This window comes from Rhipicephalus microplus, chromosome 2 (assembly GCF_043290135.1).
Source record: "Rhipicephalus microplus isolate Deutch F79 chromosome 2, USDA_Rmic, whole genome shotgun sequence".
Taxonomy (NCBI): domain Eukaryota; kingdom Metazoa; phylum Arthropoda; class Arachnida; order Ixodida; family Ixodidae; genus Rhipicephalus; species Rhipicephalus microplus.
This window is the reverse complement of record NC_134701.1, coordinates 78082307-78091304: the sequence shown is the minus strand read 5'-3', so window position 1 is coordinate 78091304 and position 8998 is coordinate 78082307. Positions and strand designations below refer to the sequence as shown.

Below are 8998 nucleotides of genomic sequence, written 5' to 3'. Positions count from 1 at the left end.
TCACAACCACGCATGCACACTCAGCTTTTTACTTCAAACAATCAGCAAAAAGAACAGCTTTCCTGCATTCACACAACTTTGTCATAATCCTGGTAAAACCGTTCACACAAATAACCTCGCTAGGTAAACAAATGCTTACTTATCATCAACTAGTTAAAAATTGTTTCAAGGCGTTTTTTCAGCGTTCACACAGTTAAAAAAGCGGTGACCACAGCAACATGAGAGCGATACTAGTTCGAGTGCTCTACAATATTAATTCGCAGGTCTGCGCTTCAATATAGTGCATCTTCGTATATAGTAGAGATCGGAATATAGGCAAATGCCTATTTTGTTTCTTCCGTTTCTATTGTGCCACTTCGCTATATGAGCATGAATTAGTGGTTTATGAGAGGTTTTATATTGTTTCTATTGTGCCAGTATATGCCTATTTCGGAAATTTTGCATCAATTCCTACAAGTGTCTATAAATGCCTATTTTCAATATCATTGTCAATATGAACGCTGTTCAGCCTCGAATTTTTCTTTCTACTGCTGTTGGAGGCAATTATTCAGACTATCAGGCAAACTGAGCTTTTGGAACTCTACGGGCTGCAACTTATACTCCATCTTGTAGGTTCCATTCAGCACAGTCAAAGCTGCAAGCGCTCTTAATCATCAAGAAAGCCGATTAGCCTTTACACGTGTGTTAATTCTCGTAAGGTCGTCTGCTCTGCATCTCTCTGGCTCCTGCTCGCATGCGCAGGAGACTGGAGGTGCTTCTGTGCTGCCGCAGGACGGTGAAGAACGAATACAAAGCCATGGAATGTCGTCAGGGGAAAGTATAGTGTAGATAAAAAAGAAGGTGTCCACCAGGCTAATGTTATGCTTCTCATGTACCTCTCAAATGGTACTCGACTAGACATAATGAGGTATTTTAATTATACACTGGACGTTGTTGCGTGCGCAATGAAAACGTTTGTACCACCAGTTTTTTTTTCATTGGTTCATTAGGAGTCCTGAAAGCATGATGCAAATAGCCATCGGCCATGACATGCTGAATTCGCCGGTTCTCGTCCAATCACCGAACTTAAGCAACATTGGGCTCGGTCAATACTTGGGAGGGAGACCACCTGGGAACACCGAGTGCTGATGGCAACTCATGTGCCCCGCCGTGGTGGTCTAGTGGCTAAGGTACTCGGCTGCTGACCCGCAGGTCGCGGATTCAAATCCCGGCTGCGGCGGCTGCAATTTCGATGGAGGCGAAATTGTTGTAGGCCCGTGTGCTCAGATTTCGGGTGCACGTTAGGGAACCCCAGGTGATCGAAATTTCCGGAGCCCTTCACTGCGGCGTCTCTCATAATCATATAGTGGTTTTGGAACGATAAACACCACATATCATTATCAACCTTCATACCTCTATTCAGGCAACATATTGCACAAATTGCACACGTGACCTCGAATATTTCTTGCAGTGTCACGTACTACTCGACGCGCAGGGCCATTCTTAGATGCATACGTTTCCTCGACTATGTTAGGGCACACGCCCGTGAGGTAGTCAAGCGGCGTGCATTGTGGCATTTCGCCTGTTTTCAGGTCACGTAGAATTTTATATTTTGTCAGATAAGATTGTGAGTACCCAGTGCATGCATTCCTCGAGCCTGATCTAAATTCTCGGCCCTAATGAAGAGCCCTTTAAGGTGTTGACAAAGAAATTGACCCTGTGTTGTTAGCTCAAGTTATTTCCAGGTAAAAAGACCCTTCTGGGCTCTGGCTTTTTGCACCCAAGTTACCCTTTCAGCATGCCAAAAATACAGAGACCTAGGAGCATGTTTATTTGATGGTTGACACTTCACTAACTATTCTGGACTAGATAGGCGAGACTGTATTTTGCTCACCCTTTGGGAAAGATTCCATGGTTATGCTAAATGATTGGTACCTTTCTACCATCATAAACTAAAAGATTTGTTTCCTTTCTTGTCGTCGGCACAGATCCAGCACTTATCTCTTCGAAAGTTTGAGTTTCGTCAAGATTTGAGTTTAGTCCATGTATTTACAATTTTGGGGGCCTAAAACCATGTTTTTCCCGCATATTTTTGGTGCATAAAGCCCATTTTGTTAATACCTTTAAAGCTGGCCTCCATTAATAAGCAGCACCGACAGGACACACAAAACGAGCATAGAGCCCGGGCACATTTCAAAAAACAAAACAACGACTAATAAGCTCGACTGTTCGAGAAGCGACGCGCACCACACGCACACAAACGGGAGAGTGTTTTATGTAGTTTCTCAGCACAGGCAGTGACAGGTTTCATCAAACCGTTCCCTCTCCCGTGCTCTTCACCCGCTGCACTCACGTGGCAGTGCAGGCAGCCGATGTTGCGTAGACGATGAGACTGTGCGGCGCTAGTAATCGGGCTAGCTCCGGTCCAACGCGTGCTCGGCCGCAGGTTTCGAGTTGCGCGGCCGCAGGTTTCTTATCGTGACAGTGATCCGCTGTGATATACTTTTTTTTTATTGTATTTGAATCGTAGTGAGCATTGTGACGAGCTGCTAGTCCGAGCGCGCAAATGTAGTATTCAAGAGCAAAGTTTAGCGGACCTGCACCCACCTAAAAAGTAAATCTGAAAGCTTTAGTCTTATTTATATGAGTCTTTAAAGACGGCACATTCAGGCCCACGCAGGCGATATTTTATCAGCACCTATATTTTCGAAAAAGACATAGCTCCACGCAACAATGCACGCATCGGCTGTCACAATATTCGTTAAGAAGACCTACTTGTACTTATCTCGCTGTCAATTCAATTAGACCGCGGCTGAAAATAATTCAGTAATGTCTATTTGTTCGTTGTCTACGAAGTCGACGTCTTGATTGAAGCACGTCTGCTCCGGAAGCACAACAACCTTAAAAGGGTATTTACAAAAAAATACATCAACAAGGAAGGCGTTTCGGCTCCCCTGTGGACAGCTTTGTTCCCAATTTAGCCAACAAGACTCCTGCCACAGACGTGAGGCTCTGGAGTTTTGCGGACACGCAGTGCCACCTGTCGACGCAGTTTTGAGTAGTGCAAAGCCCGACTGGCCCGACTCTCTAGCACAGTTTACTGCGCAACCAGGTGTAATTACAGCGTTCGGAACAACGATTCAGCTAAATATTAGGTGTAGTTGTGCATTGAACATTTAGAAAAAGAGCTGTAAATTTCTCTCCACTAGTCGGACGTGTCATTGAAGCGCCGTGAAGTTCTTGCTGGTTCACTCGCCAGAACGACGGCGAAAACAAGCAGACGCAATAGCTCCGCACTCTACGAAAAAAGACCCCCGTCGACGCAACAATCGCGTTGTGGATTCCAGGGACGTAAATGCCTACAGCTTTACTGATTTCTGCAACTTTTGCGAAGCAGAGCTGCGAGAGCACTGGATTTGGACCGTTGCGACCGGGTTGGGTAAGCGGATTACTCGCGTTCTCCACAGCCATTCAATGAGAAAGTGTGATAATCTAGGCCTCCTCTTACTGTTTTGAGTTGCTTTGACGGAGAACCGTGGTAACTGATTTTACCTGAGCCTCTGGCCACGGTGCGCGCTGAGCAGCAGTAGACAGGTGGCGCGCGCGATAAACATCGCATAGTCACGACCACCCATAATATGAAGTTGTCGCCACCACACGGCATTACGCATGTAGGGCTTTGGAGGCTCCAAGTTACGGCTTTAACTAGGAAATGCAAACACGTATGTCATACAGGTATATCACGAAATCATCGCGACCACTATCACGTTTTTCGGAGCGTTAGTCTCCGCCATTGCCACAGCTATCTCGATGGCCTCGGTTTTGCCTTATATGCTACACCGAAAATGTGGGCACGCATGTCACTATTAGCGGTATGTACAAACGGATGGCAACCGTCGAAGAGCATTCTCTCATGCGTAATAAAACAGTACAACGAACAGACAGCGAGAGATCGATGGAGAATGCAAATGCAAAGGCGAAAATTGCCCGGCCAATTCGTGCCGAATAAAACGAGTTTCGTTCCACTGCTCGTAAGATATAATGCTCGTGTATGCACTACATCATTTCGGCATCATGTGCCCAAGCTTAAGAACGTTACAGAACGCACGTCGGAGTGCTTGCCTCAGACTCGATGTCATGCGATGCTCACTTCAAATTAAATTGCCAGTTGCAGTACGCCGAAATAAATGAAACATCTCTCGCATCGCATTCGTGGTTCATTTTGATGAGCTTCCTACTGTTCTGAAGCGACGTTGGACTGAAGGAAGAAGATTGCCAGGTCCTGAATACTGAGGATATGGTGTCTTTAAACCAACAAAACAGGAGGGCCTATGCACTTTCACTTGCAGATGACTCTCTTTGCACTACCGATTTGGGGCAGCGCGTCGGTGGGGTTGCATATGGTGGCATTTTTCACAGCACCACATGGGCAGTCTTAAGTCCATTGTGAGGAAGGCTACGTCGAGGTCACCGAAACGTCTTTTTTTCGCATTCTATTTATTTAGCGTGTCCTCTTCCCAATTTTTATGACGCACTTCTAAGAACAAGCAGAGGAATATTTGAAACAGTAATTAAATAAAACGTACCTCTGCAAAATACGTCACTTCAATATTCATTCTTGAAAGAAATCTGATAGCCCGTTGAGGTGAAGGTTATGGCTAGTCAAGTGTGCGGATGGTTTTTTTTCAGAAAGTGGAACTTTTATCACAAGCTTTAACAGCTTCGATCATATGGCGGGGGGGGGGGGGGGTCTCATCATTACGCCATTGTGCGTAACGTTACCTTCATCCAGGCAAGTTAGTACACGTTGTGAGTGTTCACTAATCACGCAAATGACATAGATAAGAGGAACAGACACAAGAGTGTTGGCTCTTGCGTCATTAGATAAGCGGCACTGTGCTCCTCTTGTGTAGTTCGCGCGCTTTATCAAGAACACTGCGTTTCGGTTGCACTACTTCCTGCTTCAATTCATTAGCAGAATCACGAGCAGTTAGTGGAAGGGGCCTTGCTGTTGTTGATATGCTTATTGTATACTTGAAATACAAGGAGATTTGCCCAAAAATTTCTTGTTCTTAACATCTTTACGATAGTGGTGTAAATGGCGTATTGCAAGAGTGGTTCATTTAGGAACACCCCAATTGTCAAAGTTAGAGTGTAACGAAGGTGTTAGTAGGTGTCCGTTAACGGAAACATCTGTATTACAACCAGAATAGTGTAACAGTTTTTATTGTGCTGCAGTGTCGGGGAAAAATGAGACCAAAAGAAGAAGCGCACATGTGCAGTCCTTAGTTTGCTCAGCTTCTAGTCTCCTCCTCTGCATTTGTTCTCGTGCTAACACTCTACTCTGCTTTGCTTTCCCCTCTTGCTTTCCCCTCTTTTTTTCCATGCACCATTTTCGCTTTCTCCTATTCTCTCCTGTGCCAATCAGTCACTCCAATTTGTGGGTGACCAGAAGTGCATGAGCAGAAGATGAATGTTTGCCCTCGAAGGAATTCACTCGTCTTATATGCATAACAATGTATTTAAGGGTAACTGAGGGCAGTAGCGACTAAAACATAACGATTTTGTAGGTTTAACGTCCAAAACGACGATATATGATTATGGCACAAGCTGGTGTTGAAGACTCCGAAAATTCCGAAGGCGCGTTTTATCCTGCACCTAAACCTAGGTGCAGGAGAAGCACTACCACCTCCTTAAAAAATGCGTGGCGTAGCGGCCGGGATTTGATCCCGTGACTTACAGGTCAGTAGTCAATCGCTATAACCACAAGACTACCAGGGCTGGTGTAGTTTCAACCTTATTACGCGTTAAAATATAACAAGCATTTACAAAGCGACATCCACCGTGCAAAATGAGAGTATCCAAAAATTGCTCCGTTGCGGGCTACCAAAAATTATTTTCATCTAACGCTCTATTTACTCAACGTGACCCATATTATTTTTCCGCTCTCCGGTTTGTGTTTGAGAATAAGGTATAATATGAACATTCGTCAGCGTGCGCGGGATTTTTGATTAGTGGCGGGGGCAGATAAAACACAGCCCCCCTCTCCTTCTGGTTGAGTTCAGAAAAAAAAAACAGCTCCATAGTGAAGGCAAAAAAAATGAAAGTAGAGCAATGGCATTCTCTCCATTACGAGCTGCCTTCAGTACCCATGCTTACAGGGTTCAAGATTACCCCTAAACCTTTTGTTAAATAGATCATGAGAGGCCCTCGTCATCCATTTCTGTCAAAACTCTGTGTGGCCTAAACCACAAGTTTTAAACACTGAGAGTGCAGGGACGACTTAATGATGGTAGGGAATAGAGTTGTCGCCCCTCTTCAGATGCAGCAACCCCCGAACACACGCTTTATGTGCATATTTCTAACGACCAGATCTCATTACAACGCTCGAAGAGCATTTTGAGCTGGACTGTAACAGAAATTTTAAGTCGAACTTGGAAGTGAGTCATGAGACCAGAAATGAAAACGCGATAGTAAATATTCACACCGATAAACTTCTACACTGTTTACACACGTTCGAAACATTCAAAACACTGCAGCTTTGTACACGTTTATTGTAAATAAGATAATTATCAACCAAAAGAAATGTGGCTTTAGGTAAACCAAGGAAGCTATTCTGAATATTTTTTAGAACTCTAAGGCAAGAAAATATTGCTGAAAATTGGGGCTGCATTATAGAGCTTGTACGAACCCCAAAATTTCCCACCTGAGCTAAGAAATGTTCACATCATACAGGTGCCAAAAAGAAACACCGCATTTACTGTTGTGTTTCTGCCATTGAAATCGCTTTATTAGGTATCCGTCAATCGCGATGTGAGTTTATTTTATGGTAAAAAATGTTTAAATAGTTGCAATACTGAAATATGTGCCAATAGCTCATAGGTGTTGCTTACCAGATCAAGAACGTGAAATAAAAATCAAAACAATTGTGGCCCAGAAAGCACGTAGATGAGCTTAGATGCAGATATCGAAGTGGTTGCTTCTTTGTGGAATCAACATCGAAGACCTACTGACGGACAACTGGAAATGCCCACAATGAATACAGGAGAACAACAGCTGTCTCTAATTTATTGGGAGTAATCAAGGTGCTAAAGATCAAAGTTGTGCTGTTGGTGGGTTAACAGAAATATGGTAACAATATACAGCAGCCTACAGCTCTACCACTGCAAGTCTCGTTACTGCATTTGTAATCTCAACCAAGTGAAATATTTTTAAGTTACACATCAGCGTGGACGCGAAATCATTCTGGAAATTCGTCAAGTCAATAGCGGACGTATATGCGTCAATTTCAGCGCCATAAGTGATCGCTTATCTGATGCACTATCCCATTTTTCAAAGCCTGGAGCACGTGAATATATTTTTCAAAACTTTTTCCCATGTTCTCTCACGCTTTCTATTCTCGTTGGCGTACGCGCCGTGAATATTTGTCATGAGAAGGAACGCCCATGTTGGTTTGGTTTCATCCGATCTGCTATTGCAGCGCTGTTCGAAACAATAGATTTTCGAAGCAACAAGACCCTCTAATTAGAATTTGTACTGATGCATTATGCGTTGAAGCCTGCTAGCTTGGAACCTTTCATGGTTCACAACAGTTGGTCAAGAGCCTTTTGCCTCGGTTTATATACAATCGCAAATTTTTCGCATCACCATTTTTGATATGCGAAGCAGCTCTTCGACTTGCCTGTGTAATGCTGTCCCTCTTTACGAACGTGCCGCGTGCGGCAAGCGTTTGCGCTGCGCCAAATAGGTCATGACATTACTGCGCGTGGACGTCACGCTCACGCCTCGGCGCACTCTGACATCTTTCTCCCTCACCTGGCGTGAGCTCTCCGTTGCACCCAAACTGCCACCTCGTCTTTCACCGGCAACACTTGCCGTGACCGCCACTCGCTACACCACCTACTCGTCGGTTCACGCGCAGTAAACCTGATGTGCGCCTAAGGTACGCTTTGAAACTTGTCTGTACGTCTCACCTACAAGACCAGCGTCAGTCATCGCTTCAAACAAATCTTCCAGCGCTCACTGGAGCACCAAAGTCAGTGCCGTTCAACTCTTGACGCCATCTGTGCGCAACGCTGCTGCTTCGCATCGCATCAGGATTCCCTTCGACGAGATGGTCGAAGTATTTTTGTTGTTTGTTTCAGCCCGAGTAGTCATTTTGACTGACACTCGGTAAAGTCAAGTCACTCCTGTCATATTATCCGCTTACAACGATGTGCTCACGAGAGGACTGCTTGGATAATGATTCTCATGTATGCGAAATGAATATTCTGTATGATTTCGAGAGGTCCAAAAATACTTTGTGCATTTGTGTAAATGTTTGCGTGAGACGTTTGTTTATAGGGAAGGAAATTGAAAACAATGTTTCGTTTGAATAACGTCTTTATATCTTTTCATGCTGTCGTGTAGACGAATGCATTTTCTATGGTTCAGCACTTTTTCATTTACAGCAGCATATATAATGGCCTTTTATGTCAACGAATTGATTAGCAATATTTCGTTTGGTGTTTCAGGTTCCGAACAGACAGAGTAAGTCACAAAGTTGACATTTCACTTGCTCAACATCGAACCTTACCTGGGAAAATCTCGTGGTCTTTATTAACACTACTTTTTATACACTCATGCATTTTCGCAGTCTCAAGCTACCGTACTCTCGGTAAAAGTCTTTGAAAATCGTTTAGTACATGGAGGCTCTGCGGCATAACAATCCAATGAAATACGTTATGTTGGTGATAAGAGCTTCTACATTTTCGTGTTCTTGGTTTCTGCATGTTCATGTGACAGTCTCTATTTCATGTATATATTTGAACTTAAACGGCTAAACGTCATTTCTCATGTCGAGCTAATATGCTATAAAGAAAGGCCCAAGGCCATTGGTTTAGAGTAGGCTTCATCTTTTATCATGGTGAGCTTACGAAACCTTTTGCTCCTTCAGGTTATGAAGTGATCCTCCATGTACATTTTATCACTTGATTGTCGGCATATGGTTGCCTAATAAAATTTTATGTTGTAGCCCTCA

At 44.0% G+C, this 8998-nt stretch overlaps 1 pseudogene; it reads left to right on the top strand.

Moving 5' to 3' along the window:
• Positions 1-1014: 1014 nt before the first annotated feature.
• On the top strand, positions 1015-1133 carry LOC119170916 (5S ribosomal RNA; annotated as a pseudogene).
• Positions 1134-8998: the final 7865 nt, after the last annotated feature.